The sequence below is a fragment of the Gymnoscopelus microlampas genome, assembly GCF_963454915.1.
Source record: "Gymnoscopelus microlampas genome assembly, chromosome: 23".
Classification (NCBI taxonomy): Eukaryota; Metazoa; Chordata; class Actinopteri; order Myctophiformes; family Myctophidae; genus Gymnoscopelus; species Gymnoscopelus microlampas.
The window spans coordinates 2,256,997-2,281,219 of NC_139960.1; the positions used below are offsets into that span (position 1 = coordinate 2,256,997).

At 42.6% G+C, this 24,223-nt stretch overlaps 1 protein-coding gene across 3 annotated transcripts in view; it reads right to left on the reverse strand.

Moving 5' to 3' along the window:
- Nucleotides 1-24,223, reverse strand: part of tbc1d22a (TBC1 domain family, member 22a) — a 197,461-nt gene that overhangs the window by 80,229 nt on the left and 93,009 nt on the right. The gene's annotated exons all lie outside the window — the stretch shown is intronic.

Genomic DNA, 24,223 nt, shown 5'->3' on the forward strand with positions numbered 1-24,223 from the left:
AAGCTCATAGCGCGACACTCGGTGCCGCGCTATGAGCTTGTAGATCTGCTATTTTTAAAACATCTTAGTTTTTGGATTTTTTTTTCCAAAAACTGTTAGGATTTAGAAAACATGTTTTTAAGAATCGCCGAATCACCTCATCGCCCAGAGGATCCTCGTGAGTTAGATTCCCAAGCCCGGCGACGACCTTTGCTGCATGTCACTCTCTCTCTCTCTCTCTCTCTCTCTCTCTCTGTGTTTCCTGTCACTCTACACTGTGCTATCTCTAAATAATAAAGGCAGGAAAGACCCAAAAATATCTATATATAAAAAAAAGGAAAAGAGAATGGGAGAGACTGCTGCGGAAAGAAGGAACAAGAGCCTTCTAGGGAGCAGTGGTGTTAAGTAACTAAGTATATTTACTTAAGTATTGTACTTAAGTAAAAATGTGAGGTGTTTGTACTTTACTTGGGAATTTCAAATTTCCAATACTTTTACTTCTACTCCACTACATCTCAGAGGCAAATATTGTACTTTTACTCCACTATAATTATTTGAAAACTTTAGTTACTAGTTACTTTTCAGATAGAAATGATTACATTATAAAACATACATTAACCACTTTAGTCCTATGTTATACCTAGCCTATTTGAAAATAGCAGATCTACAAGCTCACAATGCGTCGCATCGCGACGCGTTGTGAGCTTGTAGATCTGCTATTTTCAAACATTTTAGTACTTTTACTTTTGGTACATTTAGTACATTTGGACGCCAACACTTTTGCACTTTTACTCAAGTACATTTTGAATTACGAACATTTACTTATAACAGAGCACGTCTACATTGCAGTATTGATACTTTTACTCGAGTAAGTCAAACATGTGAGTACTTTTTCCAGCACTGCTGGGGAGTGAGGTAACTCTCCACCCGGTACTTTAGGAAACCCTTTTTAACCCATTAAGACCTGGAACGCATCTGTGTCACTTTAGATGTCTTTGGCTATTCAAAAATAGCAGATATAGGTGCCGCGCTATGAGCTTGTATATCTGCTATTTTTTGAAAAATCGTGACATTTTTTTTTTTTGATTTTTTTTTTTTCAAAAAACTGTTAGGATTTAGAAAACATTTTTAAGAATGGCCTCAGGTCTTAACTCATTCAGTGCCAATGAAATAGATAAAAATATTGCGAACTGTGCCAGCCAAAAATACATAATAAAAAAAGTGCTCAGGAGCCGAGATAGTCTTTGTCAGTAAAAAAAACAATCGTAAAAAGTTAAACAAGAAGTGAATGGAGCAGCAAATCTTCAAATGATGATATCTTGGGTTCTGAACGTTGTTTTTTTCCAAAAGTGATGTGACGCCTTGTGAGCTTGTAGATTTGCTATTTTAAACATTTAAAAAAAAAAACATTTTTTTCAAAAACACTTGACGTCATTGGCACCTAGGGCCATTGCGGTAAAACACGTGAAACACGTCAATGGTACTCAGGTCTTAATGGGTTAAGACATTTTAGGACGCGGCGTGCAGAGCGACTTAGCATCACGGTGGCGTTAGACTGTACTATGCAGCAGTCAGACAGTTCAGTGCGTTGGACTGCATGTGGCGTGCGCTCCTGTCCGTTACAGGCTCGCCCAATGAGACGGGCTGTGTGTGTGTGTGTGTGTGTGTGTGTGTGTGTGTGTGTGTGTGTGTGTGTGTGTGTGTGTGTGTGTGTGTGTGTGTGTGCGTCTGTGTGTGTGTGTGTGTGTGTGTGTGTGTGTGTGTGTGTGTGTGTGTGTGTGTGTGTGTGTGGCTGACTGGAACAGCGAGTGTCATCCAGAGCCATTAATGCCAGCGGAGTGTGACAGAGTGCTGGCTTTGTGACAGGACTGTGACAACACACTGACAGACCCACCGGGGGAGAGAGAGAGGAGACACCGGAGATACTGTGATTAGCAATGAGAGAGAGAGAGAGAGAGAGAGAGAGAGAGAGAGAGAGAGAGAGAGAGAGAGAGAGAGAGAGAGAGAGAGAGAGAGAGAGAGAGAGAGAGAGAGAGACAGAGAGAGAGAGAGAGAGAGGAGACACCGGAGATACTGTGATTAGCAAGAGAGAGAGAGAGAGAGAGAGAGAGAGAGAGAGAGAGGAAATCTACAGAATGTGGGCGTTTTCATATTACTAAAATGTTGAGTCTTCTGAGTGAGTGAGTGAGTGAGTGAGTGAGTGAGTGAGTGAGTGAGTGAGTGAGTGAGTGAGTGAGTGAGTGAGTGAGTGAGTGAGTGAGTGTGTGTGTGTGTGTGTGTGTGTGTGTGTGTGTGTGTGTGTGTGTGTGTGTGTGTGTGTAGACTCTGGTATGTATGTGTGTTTATTATGTGCATATATGCAGGGGTGCACATAACTGGTGCGCAGGTGCGCATGCGCACCCAAAATAAAAAATGCGCACCACATCAGGCGACGCGAGGCGCTTTTGCGCACCAACAGCTGGGACAGGAATTTCCAAGCTTTTATTTTTTAGCAAAACTAAAAAATAAAAGCCTGGAGATCGAGGCTAGGAATTTACTTCCTGAAGCCACACTCACACAATCACTCTAAAGCACCCGTCGGCCCCATGTACAGCCATTAGGCACAGGGGTAGAGATATGACTCGCATCGCCTCGCGTCGCCTCGCATTGCCTCGCTGCGTGCACGCAGCCAGCAGCGGCTGTTAGAGGCACTCGTCACCGATGATGAACGCACCGTAATGGTGCAAAATATGCCGTGAACGTCCCAATCTGGCGGATAAAATCAGCGCAGCAGCACAGGGCACCAACCTTGGGGGCTTTATCTAACAGCGTGAGAAAAAAAAAACGGCGAAAATCGGCGGAATTTAGAAGCAGAGCAGAGCGTCCTTTTTTTCTCGGGACGGGCGCCATGCGCACCAAGTCACATGGCCAGGTGCTCTTCTGCGTACCAGACCTAAAAAGTTATGTGCACCCCTGCATATATGTATGAATGTACTGTGAAATATGGGGAATATTAAGTGTGTGCGACACTAAAATTACAAAACTTTTTACTCCGGCACGTATCTATCTGTGCCCCAGACAGACACACACACACACACACACACACACACACACACACACACACACACACACACACACACACACACACACACACACACACACACACACACACACACACACACACACGCAATCTTGCCTGGTATCCTTGGCAACTCCAGTGGAACATGGCATGGAATGTAGTGAGCAGCACAGTCTATTAGACGTGTGTGTGTGTGTGTGTGTGTGTGTGTGTGTGTGTGTGTGTGTGTGTGTGTGTGTGTGCGCGTGTGTGTGTGCATATGTACGTGCATTTGTCAGACAGGGAGAAACAGACAGAGAGAGAGAGGTGAGGGAGACAAGAGGGGGAGATAGAAACAGGGCGAGACACACACACACACACACACACACACACACACACACACACACACACACACACACACACACACACACACACACACACACACACACACACACACACACACACACACACACACACACACACACACACACGAACTAGACTAAAATGTTAAGATCCAGTAGAACTAAAAGACAAATCATTGTATCCTTGGTTGTGCTCTGAAAATAGCAGATCTACAAGCTCACAACGCGTCACGCTGCGACGCGTTGATCGGCTAGATCGGCTATTTACAGCACACAGCCTAGTGTAAAATCAGCCATTATGACGCCATCAAGGCACCGCCAGAATACATTATAGTCGACTAAATCAACTGTAGATTTAGGCGACTATAATCTTATGATATTTAGTCGACTAAAACAAGACAAAAACTAAAACATTTCAGATGACTAAAATGTGACTAAAACTAAATGCAATTTCATTCAAAAGGCTATGACTAAAACTGAATCAGAATTTGCTGTCAAAATCCACACTGGTTTGACAACCATTCTGCAGGGTTCAGGCATGTTGGTGAAAACCTCTAGAGTCTAGAGGTTTTCAACCTTTTTCATGCCAAGGACCCCTAAATTGATATACATTTGAAAATCCCATCTGAAAATCTGTTGTGCCAGGGACCCCCAGAAGCAAATATTTGAATTAAAAAATGTGCTTTAAAAAATACATATACTCAAAGATTTGCACACATTTTCAATATTTTTCAAAAATAGCAGATCTACAAGCTCATAGCGCGGCACTCGGTGCCGCGCTATGAGCTTGTATATCTGCTATTTTTGAATAGCCAAAGCTAAGTGGTTAAAATGATTGTGACGCTATGTTAACTCATTTTTCTGGGGACCCCCTGGTACTCCCTCAAGGACCACTGGTGGTCCCTGGACCACTGGTTGAAAACCACTGCTCTAGACTGTCATCAAGCCATTGCGTTGTCCCTGACCAACACGGGGGGAGAGAGAGGGGGAGAGAGAGAGAGAGAGAGAGAGAGAGAGAGAGAGAGAGAGAGAGAGAGAGGTTCTGTGTATTTAAAGTGAGTGTAGTCACTGTGTCTTGTCTGACATTGGAACACAAGGCAACAGTGGCCCCTGTGGTCAAAGTGGGAAGTGCTGTCCTGATGCACAGACAGATCTAGGGAGTAAAGTTAACTCTGAGAGAGAACACGTGTTACATCTCTGTCATTTTAGATTTCTTTGGCTATTAGAAAATAGCAAATATACAAGCTCTTAGCGTGGTACCGAGCTTGTAGATCTGCTGTTTTTTGAGAAATTGTGTTACATTTTTGCAAATCTTCAAATATATATATTTTTAAAGCGAACATTTGTAAATTATTGTGTTCCAGGGACCCTGAAAAGCAAAGATTTGAGTTAAAAAATGTTTGCTTTAAAATATATATATATATATATATATTCAAAGATTGGCAAAAAAAAAATCTAGATTTTTCAAAAATAGCAGATCTACAAGCTCATAAGCTTATAGATCTGCTATTTTTGAACAGCCAAAAGTTTAAAATAAACGGTTATAGGCTATAGCAAAAAAAATCTAAAATGATACATATGCGTTCCAGGTCTTAAAGTGCACAAGTTTCACACTTGTGCACTTTAACCCATTGAGACCTGAAGCCGATTCTACATGTCTCCTAAATCTCAACAGTATTCTGAAAAACGTATGTTTCTATATCAGTGGTGCTCAATCTTTTTTATGTCAAGGACCCCCAAAATGATATGTATTTGGCCGCGGACCCCCATCAAAATATTTTGTTCCAGAGACCCCCGAGAAGCAAAGAATAGAGTTAAAAATGTTCGCTTTAAAAATATATATATTCAAAGATTTGCACACATTTTCACGGTTTAAAAAAAAATAGCAGATCTACAAGCTCGTAGCGCGGCACTCGGTGCCGCGCTATGAGCTTGTATATCTGCTATTTTTGAATAGCCCAAAGTGTAAAATAATGCTTTTTTTTAGCTCAAATCTAAAAATGAGACAGTTCCAGGCCTCAATGCCATGGGATGTCAGGCAAAAGCTCACACTCCAGGCTGTCTATGACTCAACTATCTCATCAGACACAAAGCCCAGACCGTTGTGTGTTTATTTCAAACAACAAAAACATAAACCTTATGCAAAATACAATAACCTTGCAAAACTAAAATAATCTATAATGCACGCAGGATCAAATAAATGTCGGTCAATGTTTTAGTTCAGCTGTTATGTCTGTGTTTTAGTTGTTTTTGCAGACACAGAACTCAGGTCCCTGCCAAATCCAAATCCCTGGATTGTAGCTTTAACCCATTAAGACCTGGAACGCATCTGTGTCATTTTTTTTTTGATTTGAGCTAAAAAGCATTATTTCACACTTTGGGCTATTCAAAAATAGCAGATCTACAAGCTCGTAGCGCGGCACCGAGTGCCGCGCTACGAGCTTGTAGATCTGCTATTTTTGTAAAAAATCGTGAAAATGTGTGCAAATCTTTGAACATAAATATTTTTAAAGATTTTTAACTCAAATCTTTGCTTCTGGGGGTCCCTGGAACAACATATTTGGAGATGGGGGGTCCGCAGACAAATACATATCATTTTGGGGGTCCTTGACATGTAAAAGGTTTGAGTACCACTGATATTATAGCAACATAAGTTAAAAAAGAAGAAAAAAAGACATTTGTAGAATCCAAGCAAAGATTTGAGTTACAAATGCTCACTTTAAAAAACAATATATTCAAAAATGTGCAAAAACTTTAACCATTAAAAAAAAAAATAGCAGATCTACAAGCTCATAGATCTGCTATTTTTGAATAAGCCAAAGAAATCTTAAAAATGACAAATAGATGCGTTCCCGGTCTTAAAGGGTTAACGGAGGCTCAAAACAAAACAACAAAAAAAAAGTATTGAATAAACAATGGCTTTGTGTCTGAGTTAGAGACGCTCTGTGTGACACTTACTGTGTAATGAACCGACAGCCATGACTGACACACACACACACACACACACACACACACACACACACAGTCACACACACAGTCACACACACACACACACACACACACACACACACACACACACACACACAGCAACAGCGAGACATCTGTTGACATTTTTGGGAGAACCCGGGAAAAAACTAAACTCTGACAAGACGTTGCAAAACACAAACACGTAAACTGACAGAGAGAGAGAGAGAGAGAGAGAGAGAGAGAGAGAGAGAGAGAGAGAGAGACACCAGCGTGTGATATATAAATAAATAAACCAATCAATGAATAAAGACATGAGACTCTGGCAGTTTCTCTCCATTTTTCATACAGCCCTCAATTCCTCTCAGCCTCGACTCGACTCACACCCTCTCCTAAACAAGTAAAATTGTCAGTGTTCCTTTAACTCAGGCAGTGTACAAAAGGAACCAAATGGACCCTTACGGGCCAATCATTCTGTTCACTATACAGCAGTGGTTCTCAAACTTTTTCATGCCAAGGACCCCCAAAATGATATGTATTTGGCCGTGGACCCCCATGTCAAAATATTTTGTTCCAGGGACCCCTAGAAGCAAAGATTTGAGTTACAAATGTTCGCTTTAAAAAATGTTATATTCAAAGATTTGCTCAAATATTCACGATTTAAAAAAATAGCAGATCTACAAGCTCATAGCGCGGCACTCGGTGCCGCGCTATGAGCTTGTAGATCTGCTATTTTTGAATAGCCAAAGTATAAAAGGTTAAAGTGGTTAAAATTAGTGTGATGCTATATTAACACATTTTGCTGGGGACCCCCTGGAACCCCCCCCTAAGGACCCCTGGGGGTCCCCTGACCCATATTTGAGAACCAACGCACTAGAGAACCCATGGCTGATTTCCTGTTTGTCCTGGCAGGGATTGAGAGACACTCTCACACACACACGCACGCACGCACGCACGCACGCACGCGCACACACACACACACACACACACACACACACACACACACACACACACACACACACACACGCAAACGCACACACACACACACACACACACACACACACACACACGCAAACGCACACACAAACGCAAACGCACACACACACAGCCATCTGGCCTCATTGACTCAGGCCACACAGTAATGTGATATGAGATGATGAATGGGCCATTTTACACTGATAGAATCATCAAACCTGAGTGCATGTGTGTGCATGTGAGTGTGTGTATGCGTGCGCTTGCCTGATGGTATCCGTGCGTGTGTGCGTATGAGTGTCCGTGCGTGTGAGCGTGTGAGTGTGTGAGCATTAAGTGGCAATAAAAACGCAGTCAACTGACAACGTTCTGACACTTTGTATTAATCATGAGTGAATCTGCATTGTCAAACCCCACCGGACTTCACTGTGAGCTTTTTAATGCAACAATCTCCGTGACTCTCACTCTCTCTAACACACACTAACACACACTAACACACACACACACACACACACACACACACACACACACACACACACACACACACACACACACACACACCATAAGTAATGATCTGCTGACTTGTTGCACAGAACGACCACACACAGTGACATTATCAAGGCTCAATGTGGTCACATCTGTGCACTCTTGTGCAGGGCTGATGTGACTGTGATGATGCAGAGGGCCATAATATATTTACACACTCACTCCAGAGGGCCACATTGCATATACTGTCAGGCCATTCTATGTCACACAAAAGTAGCAAAAATAGCCGATCTACAAGCTCAAAGCGCGTCGCAGCGCGACGCGCTTTGAGCTTGTAGATCGGCTATTTTTTAATTGGATTCCTGATTTTTGTTTTTGCTGTGTTTAACTCTTTCAGTGCCAGAGTATTTTCATAAAGTACTCCACCAGTGCCAGCAATTTGCGTTTTTTTTGTTTTGTTATTTTGTAATTTAATTTTCAAATAGCTTGTCTATATGCAGTATGCAACTCATACGACAGTTCTACCAGTAGAGAGCAGCAAATCGAGCCATTGATGACCTCGTTGACTCGCTCGCCCCCTCCCAAACAGGCTCACGTGACATCCGGTCATAACCGGATGTTTACGTTTTCGACAATCTCTGATCGGGTTAAAATACGATGTGATACACGACTACGATGACTGATCGTCACCCAGACCAAAGAGAGTAGCAGTAGACCTCTCCGTTTGTTTTTTCTACCGTGTGAAAAAACGTGACTTTCCCTATTCTGGCCGAAAATGACCGTGGGAAAAAAATGAGAACCGGAAACGGAATCTGCGTCATGAAACCAGAACCCAATGAGTCTGAAGGAGTCAGGAAGCGAAAGTGATCATGAGAAATAAACAGAATAGTGCGACCACAATCAAGAGTAAAAACTCGGGATTTCTCCTTCTGGCAGGGAGGGTACTCGGGGAAAACTCGGGATATCTCGGGGCGTGGCACTGAGAGAGTTAATTGGAATCCTGAAAAGTTACGTTTTTATTTAATTTCAAATGCATTTAGTTATACTTATGTTAACTTTATGAACTTAAATACAAATACATTGGACATAAAACAGACAATATAATGTTAATACTAGTCATTAAGCTACTAATATAGACTGAAGTAATTAAAGCGGGTCATGTTTGCATGTATGCAATCATAACAGCTGAAATCAATAATATATCAGTATTCTGATATTAACCTGCGGGCCGCATTAAGTGAAGGTGGGGGCCGCATGTGGCCCCCCGAGGCCGCCAGTTGCCCATGAACGCTTTTAGTTGAGCTCTGACCACCGTAGCGAGCCTGAGACTAAACCACAGCAAAAGAGGGCCTAAAGTAAAGGCCTTTCCACAGAGTAGACCACATGTACTGTAACACAACGTTTCCACAGAGTAGACCACATGTACTGTAACACAACCTTTCCACAGAGTAGACCACATGTACTGTAACACAACGTTTACACAGAGTAGACCACATGTACTGTAACACAACGTTTACACAGAGTAGACCACATGTACTGTAACACAACGTTTACACAGAGTAGACCACATGTACTGTAACACAACGTTTACCATGCTCAGAGACGCTGCGTTGAGGTCATTATCGCCCACGTTTGCTACAGATAGTAGTAAGTGAGCCTTGGCGAGCCGTGTGGCCCCCCAGGGGGGCAGGAGCCTTATCTCCTGTTTCTGTAGCGCGAGGCGGCTCCATGTACAAAGTTACACCCCCTGGACATGGCACCACACAGAAGAAATGTTGCATTAACCCTTTAAGACAGGGAACGCATCTGTGTGTCATTTTAAGATGTATTTGGGCTATTCAAAAATAGCAGATCTACAAGCTCATAGCGCGGCACCGAGTGCCGCGCTATGAGCTTGTAGATCTGCTATTTTTGAAAAGATATTCAAAGATTTGTGCAAATCTTTGAATATATCTTTTTTTTTTAAGCAAACATTTTTTTTGTTCCAGGGACTCCTGGGGGTCCCTGGAACAAAATATGCTGAGATGGGGGTCCACGGCCAAATACATACCATTTCTGTGAACCACTGATATTGTCGCAACATACGTTTCTTTTCAAAAAACTGCTAGGATTTAGAAGACATTTGTAGAATCTCCCAGAAGCAAAGATTTGAGTTACAAATGTTTGCTTTAAAAAGACATATGACCAAAGATCCACGATTTTTCCCCAAAATAGCAGATCCACAAGCTCATAGCGCGGCACTCGGTGCCGTGCTATGAGCTTGTAGATCTGCTATTTGTTGAAAAGCCCAAAGATATCTAAGAATGACAGAGATGCGTTCCCAGGTTTGAACGGGTTAAGATCGTATTTAAGCACGATGTGGTGAATACAAACGACACATCGCCCGTTTAAAGAATTCACAACGCCTCTGGCTTTAACACAAATCAACCTCATCATGGCGATGGTTGTACAGCGGATACAATCTGCTTTCAACGTTTGTGAAGCGCCCATAACATAACCCCCCCCCCCCCTTGGCGACAGAGCCACGGGCTGGATGTTCAAAGCCACAAGACATTGTTGCTGGTGGATGTTGCAATTCCCCTTACACCCCCCACCCCTCACCGTTCCCCCTGCCTCAGGTCTCTTAACCCATTAAGACCGGGGAAACACATCTGTGTGTCATTTTAAGATGTCTTTGGTCGATTCAAAAATATCAGATCTACAAGCTACGAGTGCCGTGCTACGAGCTTGTAGATCTGCTATTGTTTTGAAAAATATCGTGAAAATTTGTGCAAATCTTTGAATATATATACTGTATATATATATATATATATATATATATAAAAATATATATATATTTTAAAGCAAACTTTCGTAACTCAAATCTTTGCTTCTGGGGGATTCTACAAATGTCTTCTAAATCCTGACAGCTTTTTTTGAAAAACGTATGTTTCTATATCAGTGGTTCTCAAACGTTTTCATGTCAAGTACCCCCAAAATTATATGTATTTGGCCGCCGACCCCCCATCTCAACATGATTTGTTCCAGGGACCCCCCAGGAGCAAAGATTTGAGTTACAAATGTTCGCTTTTTCATAAATAGCAGATCTACAAGCTCGTAGCGTTTTTAGCGTTTTTAGCTCAAATCCAAAAAGGTGACACAGATGCATTCCCGGTCTTAACGTGTTAAACACATTTCCCAACCCGTCTCGCGACCCAATTAGTGAGATAACGGCGTTGTTAATGACACTTGGAACACACTGTTGGGGAGGTGGCATCCAAACCGTCGATTGTAATTGAACGGGGAAGTGTGAGTCTGTCGAAGTTGACAAGGCGCAGACAGACACCTTTGGGATGTTGTGCGCGCAGGGGGACTGCTTTGTGTACACGACGCACTGACACAACTATACACACAGCTAGAGGTGATGAGGAGCGTGTGAGAGAAACTTTAACCCATTGAGACCTGAAGCCGATTCTACATGTCTCCTAAATCTCAACTGTATTCTGAAAAACGTATGTTTCTATATCAGTGGTGCTCAATCTTTTTCATGTCAAGGACCCCCAAAATGATGTATTTGACCGCGGACCCCCATCAAAATATGTTGTCCCAGGAACCCCCCAGAAGCAAAGATTTGAGTTAAAAATATATATATTCAAAGATTTGCACACATTTTCACGATTTTTCAAAAATAGCCCAAAGTGTAGAATAATGCTTTTTAGCTCAAATCTAAAATTGACACAATTCCAGGTCTTAATGGGTTAAAAAGGTGAGACGTGAGGACCAACGGAGGATATTCTTTCTTTCTTGCGTTTTTTTTTTTTTTTTTTGCCGTTTCATGCTTTCAAGCCAAGGAGAGCATCACACACTTTGGTTTCCATCCCGCTAGGGCGCGCGCACACACGCGCACACACACACACACACACACACACACAGCGACACAGCAAGGACGGGTAATTAACACATATTCAGGGGTTCTTTCATGGCTTATTTTGGTGTGTATAACCTGAGGTGGCTGGCTGCCCACAAAGCAGCTAATTAACCCATTAAGACCTGGAACTGTGTCATTTTTAGATTTGAGCTAAAAAGCATTATTTTACACTTTGGGCTATTCAAAAATAGCAGATCTACAAGCTCATAGCGCGGCACCGAGTGCCGCGCTACGAGCTTGTAGATCTGCTATTTTTGAAAAATCGTGAAAATGTGTGCAAATCTTTCAATATATATATTTTTAAAGCGAACATTTTTAACTCAAATCTTTGCTTCTGGGGGTCCCTGGAACAACATATTTTGATGGGGGTCCGTGGCCAAATACATATAATTTTGGGGGTCCTTGACATGAAAAAGATTGAGCACCACTGATATAGAAACATATTTTTTTCAGAATACTGTTGAGATTTAGGAGACATGTAGAATCGGCTTCAGGTCTCAATGAGTTAATATGTTCATAATTCAGGGCGATGTGATCTTGGTTCTACTACTTTATTAAATGGAAGGAGGCCTGTGAGCTGGTTCCACATCGTGATTACATTCAGCCCGCCTCAACACACATCCAATGTCTGACCGGGAACACATCTGTGTGTCATTGTAAGATTTCTTTGGGCTATTCAAAAACAGCAGATATACAAGCTCGTAGCGCGGCACCAAGTATCACGCTATGAACTTGTAGATTTGCTATTTTCATTCGTGAAAATATTTGCAAATCTTTGAGTATATATAATGAATTGCATTTTTATGGCGCTTTTCTAAGTACTCAAACTTACTCAAAGCGCTCTTACAATGGTTCATTCATTCATTCAGGGAGGGGACATTGGGAGGTGGAGCGGCGAACATTCGACGCCAGCGTCCCCACTTTTCCCACATTCACACACCAATGGTGGCAAGCTAGCGCCGACCGAATCATTGGAGGCAGTGTAGGGTTCAGTGTCTTGCCCAAGGACACTTCGACATGTGGACAGGAGGAGGAGCCGGGATTCGAACCGCCGACCCAAGGATCATTGGCCGACCTGCTCTACCTCCTGAGCCACAGCCGCCCCATATATTTAAAGCGAACATGCTTAACTCTGTTATCACTTCTGGGGGGCCCTGGAACAAAATATTTTGAGATGGGGGTCCACGGCCAAATACATACATTTTTAGCACCTGCAAAGCTGCTGCTCTAGAAAGAGACTCAGACATCGTCATCCGCGACACCTATTTGTCCATTGGCTGTCCTGGGTGTCCTTCACGTCTTTAAGCCAATGGGGACACTTCACCGTTTACTTCACCGTTTAAGCCAATGGACGGCCCAGCACCCGCCTTCCCTAGCAGGCTCTCACTCACTCTCCCCCTCTCTCCCCCTCTCTCTCTCTCTCTCTCTCTCTCTCTCTCTCTCTCTCTCTCTCTCTCTCTCTCTCTCTCTCTCTCTCTCTCTCTCTCTCTCTCTCTCTCTCTCTCTCTCTCTCTCTCTCTCTCTCTCTCTCTCTCTCTCTCTCTCTCTCTCTCTCTCTCTCTCTCTCTCTCTCTCTCTCTCTCTCTCTCTCTCTCTGCCTATATAGGGGAGCTGGCGACAGCTCAGGAGGTAGAGCAGCCGCCCGGGAAACGCAAGGTTCCTGGTTCCAGACGCGGCTCCTCTCTGCATTGTGTCAAAAGTGTCCTTGAGCAAGACGCTGACCCCCCCCTCTATATATCTGCTCCCTGGGTGCTGCCCAGTGCTCCTAACAGGTAGGACGGGTTTAACCGCAGAAGACAAATTCAAGGTGTGTGGCAAATATACTATACTTGGCAATGAACCCGACCACTATTTCACGTTAAACTGAATTAACCCATTGAGACCTGGAACTGTGTCATTTTTTTTATTTGAGCCAAAAAAACATTATTTTACACTTTGGGCTATTCAAAAATAGCAGATCTACAAGCTCATAGCGCGGCACCGAGTGCCGCGCTATGAGCTTGTAGATCTGCTATTTTTGAAAAATCGTGAAAATGTGTGCAAATCTTTGAATATATATATTTTTAAAGCGAACATTTTTAACTCAAATCTTTGGCTTCTGGGGGGTCCCTGGAACAAAATATGTTGATGGGGGTCCGCGGCCAAACACGTATCATTGTGGGGTCCTCCGACATGAAAAAGATTGAGCACCACTGATATAGAAACATAGGTTTTTCAGAAAACTGTTGAGATTTAGGAGACATGTAGAACCGGCTTCAGGTCTCAATGGGTGTTAATGTGAGATGAAATCAAATCCTTGGATAAAATCCAGCGGGCTGTGCTTTGACTCGGGTCTACACAAACACGGAGAACCTGTAGTCGCCTGCCTATCTCTACAAGAGCATGTGAGTCTGTGGGAACATCCAGGCTGCCTCTCGTGATAATCCTACAGAGCTGTCTGGTGCAAGCAGGTGTTTATCTGCCCAGGCCAAGCCTCCATCTTTCATCAAAGCGCTTAAGCCATTGAGACCTGAAGCCGATTCTACATGTCTCCTAAATCTCAACAGTTTTCTGAAAAACGTATGTTTCTATATCAGTGGTGCTCAATCTTTTTCATGTCAAATTTTATGTATTTGGCCGCGGACCGCCATCAAAATATTTTGTTCCAGGGACCCCCCAGAAGCAACGATTTGAGTTAAAAATGTTCGCTTTAAAAATATATATATATTCAATGATTTGCACACATTTTCACGATTTTTTCAAAAATAGCAGATCTACAAGCTCGTAGCGCGGCACTCGGTGCCGCGCAACGAGCTTGTAGATCTGCTATTTTTGAATAGCCCAAAGTGTAAAATAATGCTTTTTAGCTCAAATCTAAAAATGGCACAGTTCCAGGTCTTAGTGGGTTAAGCCCTAGCCTAACCCTTGATAATAAAAAGGCCCTGCTCGGGGGGGGGGGGGGCCCCGTCGACAATGGCGCCCCCGTCGCCTTCCACATGATGCTCTCATCAGCGCCGTCTGCACCGCGAGCCTCGTCTCTACGCATCCATACATCAAACAGGGGGGGCGGGCGGGCGCGTACCGTACCGCGAGCACATGGCGACGTAAGATGGAATATGGTTATTAATACACTTTGGCTTATATGTGTGTGTGTGTGTGTGTGTGTGTGTGTGTGTGTGTGTGTGTGTGTGTGTGTGTGTGTGTGTGTGTGTGTGTGTGTGTGTGTGTGTGTGTGTGTGTGTGTGTGTGTAAATGATTGATTCAAATTGCCACATTAGTCCATGAGCCAGACAAGATTTCATTATCGAAAGAGTGGGCAAAACCAAACCTATATAAATTGTTCATAGGGTCAATACGAGTAAATAAATATATGATAACCTCTCCACAGGAGCAGCTTTTTCATATTTATCACACATTTTGTTATTTTCCCCATACGTACATGACAGGTGAAACAATGACAACATTTAAAAAATAGTTATCAAAATGAAACTTCCTGAGTTGATTACTTACATGAAGACAATGATTTATCGTATTACAAGTTTTCTGAAATTGTATATTTAAATATGCAAATTAGGCCTTTTGTCCATGAGCCAGAGCCCCAAAATTGAGCCAGATATTGAATATTCCCTCGTTAAAAACCTTTGACTCCAACATCTTAACAAAATGAAATAAGAATGTTGACTCTGGCTTTGTCCAATGTTCCAATGTTGATTCTGGAAAGTTATGCAAATTTGGGCATATTTTCCTAATGCCTAACTTGCATATGAGTGCATATGAGTGCAATTTAGAAGTACACAGAGTACTTCTAAATTGCAGTATTGATACTTTTACTTGAGTAGAAAATGTGAGTTATTTTTCCACCACTGCCGGTGACCCCCCCCCCCCCCCCCCCCCCCCCCGACCGCTACAGACAAAATGAGAGACATAGAAAGAGAGAGAGAGAGAGAGAGGGGAAATGTGAAGAAGACGGATCCGAGGAATCTTCAAAAGAGGAGAGGTTCAATTTATGTCTTTTTATAGTCAAGTAATTAACTCTGTCTAAAAATATTCAATAACCTCCCTCCATTATTCACGGAGGAGCCATGGCTCTGTGGCAGGACCATTTCTTACAATCATTTGGGAGATCTGTTTAATTTTTTTTTGGGGGGGGGGGCATTTTATTATCTACTCAGGTTTTGGGACAGTTTTTAACCCATTAAGACCTGAAACTGTGTCATTTTTAGATTTGAGCTAAAAAAGCATTATTTTACACTTTGGGCTATTCAAAAATAGCAGATCTACAAGCTCATAGCGCGGCACCGAGTGCCGCGCTACGAGCTTGTATATCTGCTATTTTTGAAATATCGTGAAAATGTAAATGCAAATCTTCTGAATATATATATATATTTTTAAAGCGAACATTTTTAACTCAAATCTTTGCTTCTGGGGGGTCACTGGAACAAAATATTTTGATGGGGGTCCGCGGCCAAACACATATAGTTTTGGGGGTCCTTGACATGAAAAATATTGAGCACCACTGATATAGAAACATATGTTTTACAGAATACTGTTGAGATTTAGAAGACATTGTGGAATCGGCTTCAGGTCTTAATGGTTAAACTCTCAGATCACTTTGAAACTGTGTAGCCCTTTTTCTACAACTGCATTGTGTGTGTGTGTTAGGGCATTCACCGAATAGTCGAATATTCGAATATTCGAATATCAAAGGCACTATTCGACGTTGAAAACCGAAGTCGAATAATCGCTATTATTTTAATTATTTTTGTGGGGATTTTTTAATGGTTTACAGCTTGGATAGATAGGCAGTCAGAAGAATGAGTTGTCACTTCCCTCTAGTGGATGCATTGGTTAATGCTCTATACTGACGTCATGTGTCACCTGACTCACCTAACCATTGGGACAAACGCTTGACGCGGCAAAGAAAAACATGGAGCAGGAAAACGAGCCGGAGGAAGAGGCAGAGAAAAATGAGACTGACACTGCTAGAAATAAAACATTAAAAGCGTGGAAATACTTTAAAAGAGAAGGTAACACTGTGACCTGCAAAATATGTAAGGCCAAGCTAAAATATCACAGCAGTACCAGCAGTATGCTCAACCCACTTGACCACGCACCCGTCGGTGCCAAACACAAGCAGCTGTAGCTCAGCCGACCGCAGTGGCAATGCGAGCCGACAAGAAAAGTGTCAACAAAGGCAGACCACAATCGGAGAATTCTCCAAACGTCCCGTCACCGACAGCAGAAAAAAGAAAATAACAAGTCTTTTAGTCGACTTCATTGTTAAGGATGTAAGACCACTGGCTGCAGTGTCGGGAAGGGGCTTTAAGGACATCATCAAATTCTTTGAACCAGGCTACGTTATCCCCTCACATGCTACAATATGGAAAACCATCAACCTCCACTATGATCAACTGCGTGCGCAATTAGAAGTTGATTTGAAAGATCCGAGTGTTTCACTCACCACAGACCTCTGGACCTCTCCCACCATGGAGCCATATATCACCGTGACAGCGCATTATCTCACCGACAACTGGGAGATGCATGCAAAGGTCCTCACTACCTGCTTAATGCCAGAGAGGCATACGGCTGTCAACATAGCCAAAAGGATGACGGATACAATCAAAGAGTGGGGCCTGAAGGTGTTCTGCGTTGTACACGATAATGCCAGCAGCATGAACCTAGCGATGAGTTTGTGTGCGGAGATCCCAGAAGACCTTGGCTGCACTGGCCATACATTACAGTTGGCAGTTAAGGCAGGGTTGGATTTACCCGAAGTAGCCAGAACCATCGATGCGGCCAGGCGAGTGGTTAGTCATTTCCGCCACTCAGCTAAAGCAACATGTGCACTGAAGAAACGACAACAGCAGTTCAACGTCAAAAAGAACAGGCTCCAAAATGACTGTGCCACGCGTTGGAATTCAACCTTCACAATGCTGGAGCGACTTAACGAGCAGCGCATCCCTGTCCAAGCCGTACTGGAAGACGAGACAGTCACCAAACCCACCGTGAGAAGGAAACTCCAAATGAGAGCCTCACAATGGGAGCTGATCCAGCAGCTACTGCCTGTGCTTAGACCCCTTGCAAAGGCAACTACCATCATGTGTGGGGAATTGCATGTTGGACTCTCATTTATTTATCCTGTTATCCTCACCTACTGGATGATGGTCCTGATGGGGTGTTAAGAGTTGATGAGTCTGATTTAGCAGCAGCCCGCAACTTTAAGAACACTGTGCAAACACAGCTGAGAACCAGATTCAAGTTGGACACAGAAGACTACGACTTGGTGGGCTCGATTCCTATCATCGCCTGTATACTGGATCCGAGGTTCAAAGATCTCTGCTTCCTCCCAGAGAACACCAGACTGCGGGTTAAACGCAGCCTGATTCAACTACTGCAAGATGAGGAGTCGGACCAGACTGCAGATACAGCAGGTAAATGTATTTTTATTGTATTTATTATGAATGTATTATATGCTAAATGCAAAATTGGATGTATAAACTTTCATTCACTGAAACGTGGAACATACACTCAATCGGTATTCTGACTTATTTATTCCACAGACGCCCCTGAAGATACCGCCGTGGACAGCGAGACGGAGGAGACGGGGGAGACGGGGGAGCCAGAGGGGAAAAAAACGCGACTCGAAGTGATTATGAGGAGCTGTTTGGGCCTCACTATGCCAGCAAAAAAGCACCGAGTGTAAACAACACTTGCACAGAGGAGGTACAGGAATATCTCCAGATCACCCGCATTCCCACAACGAGCAGCCCTCTGAAGTGGTGGGCGCGCTATGAGAAGGAGTTCCCTCGTTTGGCCAAGCTGGCCAAAACCTACCTGGCTGTCCCAGCCACCAGTACCCCGAGTGAAAGGGTGTTTTCACTCACTGGGAACACGATTACCAGGCAGCGATCAAGCTTACACCCAGCTCACGTGGATATCCTTATCTTCTTGAATGCCAACAGTCGGGAGCACAAGTCGACTACGACCATAACAAACGAGGAGGACTTTCTCGAGAGCGAGTAGTCTAGATGATGTTACAGTAAATATGCGTCTTTTTATTACCATATCGGCTCGACGGACGACCTACTGTGGAATAATTAGCCTATGTTCTGGACTATTGTGGCCCGTTTCTTAGCGGTGGTGAGTAGCAGGCCTGGCCTACGTGTTGTTTACAACTGTCTTATTTGCAAAGTTAAAAAGTGTAAAAGTTAAAGTGATCGTTTATATTTTTATTATATTATTTATTTTACGTTTGTTTGCTAAAGAATGCCAGCACTCGCTCCTGTTTCTTTTCTTTGTCATACAATTGATTGATTGATGTTTTATTAGACAGAAATGTAAAACAGCACGAGTACAATAAACAAATACGTTGGTAAACGTTAAGCAACCTGTGGAAATTCATATTTATTGCTGAGATTACGTTTAATAATACGTTGATCTTGTATTTAAAACTGTCGTATCGCACGTATCACAGTGCATCATAGCCTAATGAACTAAGTTGGACATAACTGCTTGTTGCTGATTACATTTGTTTGAACAGTCATTTTCTATATTATTTCTATATAAGTAACATAATTTAAGTTAGGCCTATTTAGATTTTAGAAAAGGAAAGAGAAACACTCCCGCAAGTAACTGTTGCTTTGTTAGTGCAGTCAAACTATATACAGCTGTCAAACCATGGTGTACCAGGGGAAATCCTATGGGGAAATCCCAATGACGCAGTTAGCACACATAAACTTGCTGTTGGCTTAGTCCAATCAGGTCGCTGCTCATTGTTAAACAGCCACTGGTATTTCACTAACCCTCGGGGTTGTCCCGCCTCCTTAGTTAACCCCTTTACTGGCTTGTTATGTTTAGCCTCGCAACACAGCATTTCAACGAGAGGCCGCGGATTGCTCGTTTTTTATTGGATAAAAAAAAATGATACGGCTGGCGAATAATCGACTATTCGAATACTTTTGGGTCGAATAATTCGAATACAATAAATCACTATTCGTGAATGCCCTAGTGTGTGTGTGTGTGTGTGTGTGTGTGCGTGCGTGCGTGCGTGCGTGCGTGCGTGCGTGCGTGCGTGCGCGTGCGTGCGAGAAGCGTGCGTATAATGCAACGTCTGTGTAAGTGTTTCCTGCAGTGAAAAGAGCCTTTCCTTTGCTCAGCAGGGGGTCTGTCAAACACATCTCCCTCCTCCCTCTCATCCTCTCTCCAGATCAATGCCATCCATCTCTGCCTCAGTGTCTGAAGTCTACAGGGTGTGTGTGTGTGTGTGTGTACAAGCTCCCATCACCTGATCTGCACTGGCCAGATTAGAATGTATAACGTGTGTGTGTGTGTGTGTGTGTGTGTGTGTGTGTGTGTGTGTGTGTGTGTGTGTGTGTGTTTGTTTACGCAAATCAAAGGGTTTCAGCATCGCAGCGTTGAATTGTTCATGATTGTCCATAAACACATTAAGACCTAGAACACATCTGTCACTTTTTGATTTGAGCTTAAAAAAAAAGCATTATTTTACACTTTGGCTATTCAAAAATAGCAGATCTACAAGCTCATAGCGCGGCACCGAGTGCCGCGCTATGAGCTTGTAGATCTGCTATTTTTGAAAAATCGTGAAAATGTGTGCAAATCTTTGAATATATATATTTATTATTATTATTTTTTTTAAAGTGAACATTTATTAATTAAATCTTTGCTTCTGGGGGGTCCCTGAAACAACATATTTTGATGGGGGTCCGCGGCTAAAAACATTATTTTCGGTGGTCCTTGACATGAATAAGTTTGAGAACCACTGATATAAGAACATAGGTTTTTCAGAAAACTGTTGGGGTTTAGAAGACATTTTGTAGAATCGGTCTCAGGTCTTAACTCACTCCTTGTTTAACCTATAACTTAAAAAGGCTGTATCTCGTTTCCTAAGCACTTTTTTTTTTACAATGAATTTTGGCTGTGGCACTCAGAGCCAAAATTCAAAAATGAGCATGGCATTGAATGAGTTAATGGGTTAAGTGGGTGAGAGCTTTCTGAAAAACATATGTCGCTACACTATATAGATACAGCTACAATCTAAAATGACACGGATGTTTTTCCCAGTATTAATGGGTTAAAATATATAATATAGCACACTACAGACACACACACACACACACACACACACACACACACACACACACACACACACACACACACACACACACACACACACACACACACACACACACACACACACACACACACACACACACACACACACACACACACACACACACACACACAGTGAACAGGGACTGCTTGTCTGCGTTTGGGGGGCTTACACTTAAATTGTCATTTGGAAAGTTTCAGAGACATGCTGACAGCATCAAAACCCTGTCAGGACCGCCCGGGATAATCCTCTCCTTACACACACAGAGGAGACGAGCCACCTCGTAAGGTCAAGTCTGTCCACGTCCTGTGTTGACAATTCTACAAAAAAAAATCTACTAAGTAAACCAAATAGGATTTGCTCATCAAAATATGCTCACTGTACCAAACATCAAAGTATTCATTATTCGGAATGGCTCTCTAGCAGTGATTTCAACTATTTAAATTTCAAGGACCCCCAGTTTGACATGCATTAGGGCTACGGACCCCCATTTAATGGCATGTATGTCTCTGGGACCCCAATTCATATTGTAAAATCAATGTTAATTTAACTCTGAGAGTGTACAAATGGAACCACCCATAAGGGTCCATTTGGTTCCTGTCCATCATTTAGCTGGGGACCCCTGGAACCCCCTCAAGTACCCCTGGGGGTCCCCGGACCCCACTTTGAGAACCAATGGCCTAGCGGTCCAGGCGCATACCACACTTGTGGCTAGATTCACTACTTTCAGAATCATGTAGAGCTTTCAAGTAGTTCAGCTACTTTTTTCACCATCTGGGCAGCTTGACAAAAGCCTTACATTTTGGGTGGAGCAAAACGGGCCGGGTTTTGAGTGCAGTTTGTCCATTACATGACATCTCCCTCAATGTGTAGATATTTAGAGTTTTGAGTGGACTCCAATCACACAATAGCGTCCCGGGCTGATGCCCTCACTCTCAACTAATGGTTCATGAGTGTCCGTTTTTCCGTTCTTCACAAACAACCAGGAGATAACATTTTCTAAAATAAACCTTCGGCACCACTCAAAAATAAACGGGCAAATAAATAACATTTTTCATATGTTTTACCATGTAAAATGCTGGCAGTTTTTGAGTACTATTTTTTGAAAATCCCTGGCAGTTTAAGAGTTAATAAACACAAAACAATAAGAACAATAAGTGTTATACCCAGAGAAAAAGACAAGGGCCTTGTAGAGCATCACTCAAGTCTATGAGTACCTCAAACCCTCCCCATCTTTTCATTCCCTCTTCTGTTTCTTTCCACTATTGTCTTATTTGTTTTGGTTTAATTACTTATGTGTGTCTGTTGTCACATTTTCCACTTGTTGTCACTGGATGTGTTGTGCAGAGGGACGACTCTTGTTTTCTGTCAATTCACTTGCATTTTGTTGCGATGTCTCTTTTTTTTCTCTCACCTGTCAGACAGCTGGCCTATAAATAATAGTGGTGTTATGTAAGATCTTTTCTTTTCTTCTTACTAAAGTAAAAGCAGCAATACCACAATATGAAAATACTCTGTTACAAGTAAAAGGCCTGTATTCAAACATTTTAATTGAGTAAAAGTACAAAAGTATTGGCATAAAAATCTACTTAAATCAAAATCTACTTAAATCAAAATCTACTTAAATCAAAATCTACTTAAATCAAAATCTACTTAAATCAAAATCTACTTAAATCAAAATCTACTTAAATCAAAATCTACTTACACATTGACTGCCATGGACTTAACATTACGTCATCTCAAATCCAACACTTGACTGACAATGACGTAATATGACGTCATCTGGTGTTTTTTGTGATTTGACCTGGATATGACGTCATCTAAAACATGTTCACCCCGTCCGCTACAATGTTATCAGATTCATAAAAAATAGTTTTATACGCATATGCGTAATTATAATCATAAATAAATAATTGTAATCATGTTTTGTTTTGTTTAAATAACATTAAGTATGCAGTATCATAACTACATCGTTGGTGTTTACAACACACCAAACCGTTTGAAAATTGAGCAGGCTCTGGTTATTTCAAAGTACATGCACCATAGACATAATGTTATGAATGACCGTCGCAAGATGGCCGCCATGTGGCAACGTCGTACTCCATTGGCCAGCAGCGCGGGTGAGTCATCTAGTCTTTATATATATATCTATGTCCCCTACCTCTCTCTTCTATCCCCAAAAATACCCCAGTCTGAACACTCAGGCTTTCACAGCATATCTGGGGTTTTATGTAAATTGGTCTCAAAACAGACCAAACTGATTTATCCCCGAAAGTGACGTCACGTTTGGTACAATCCCTCCCGTTTTTTCAGTTCCAACTTAAAAAAACAAAAAAAAACTTTTACTTTTTCCACACAGAACCAGGAGATAACATGCATACACACTGGAACATTGTTTGAGGGACATAAACAATATGATATTAAATATGAAATATTGTTTTTTTAAATTCATGGTGTAGATCCTTTAAACAATGTGTACAGTATATGGGTCGTCAATCAACTGCCGGTCAGATATAATGGACAGATATAAGAGGCATTCAGAACGAGAGAGAGAGAGAGAGAGAGAGAGAGAGAGAGAGAGAGAGAGAGAGAGAGAGAGAGAGAGAGTGTTGATTGAAGGGGCACAGATTCAGTAATGCAGGCATAATTTGTGTTGACACATGTAGGGGGGGGTTCATGTACCACAGGGAGCTGGACCACCAGTGGTCCGCGGACCACCGGTTGAAAACCCCTGCTTTACACCACTGCCAAGCGCCTGTGTGTGTGTGTGTGTGTGTGCGTGCGTGCGTGCGTGCGTGCGTGCGTGCGTGCGTGCGTGCGTGCGTGCGTGCGTGCGTCTTTGTGCCTGCATGCGTGCGTGCGAGAGAGCACTTGCTTAAAATACTCCTTCGTATGACAAACTAGTCAGGCCTTGCATACATACAGACACAGACATACTAATGCATTCTAATGCATTTCTCCAGTATGTGGTAGCACGGTGCTGCTAGTATCCCACTGTGGCTGAAAGCCCAGGAGAGAGCATGGATATTATCTACTGAATGGGACTATAAGTGTCGTTGTGCACAGCAAGATTTCTAGAGCGTATCGAAAAGGATTCCGATATGCTCTAGAAATCCATGGGACACCATGTGGACACAGTGTGTTTTCAACACAGTGTGAGAACGGAGAACCAACCCATTTCATTTAACCCATTAAGACCTTTAGCCCATTCTACAAAATGTCTTCTAAATCTTCTAAAACAGTTTTCTGATAAAAACGCATGTTTCTATATCAGTGGTGCTCAAACTTTTTCATGTCAAGGACCCCGAAAAATGACATGTATTTGGCGGCGGGCCCCCCATCTCAAAATATGTTTTTGTTCCAGGGACCCCACCAGAAGAAAAGATTTGAGTTAAAAATGTTCGCTT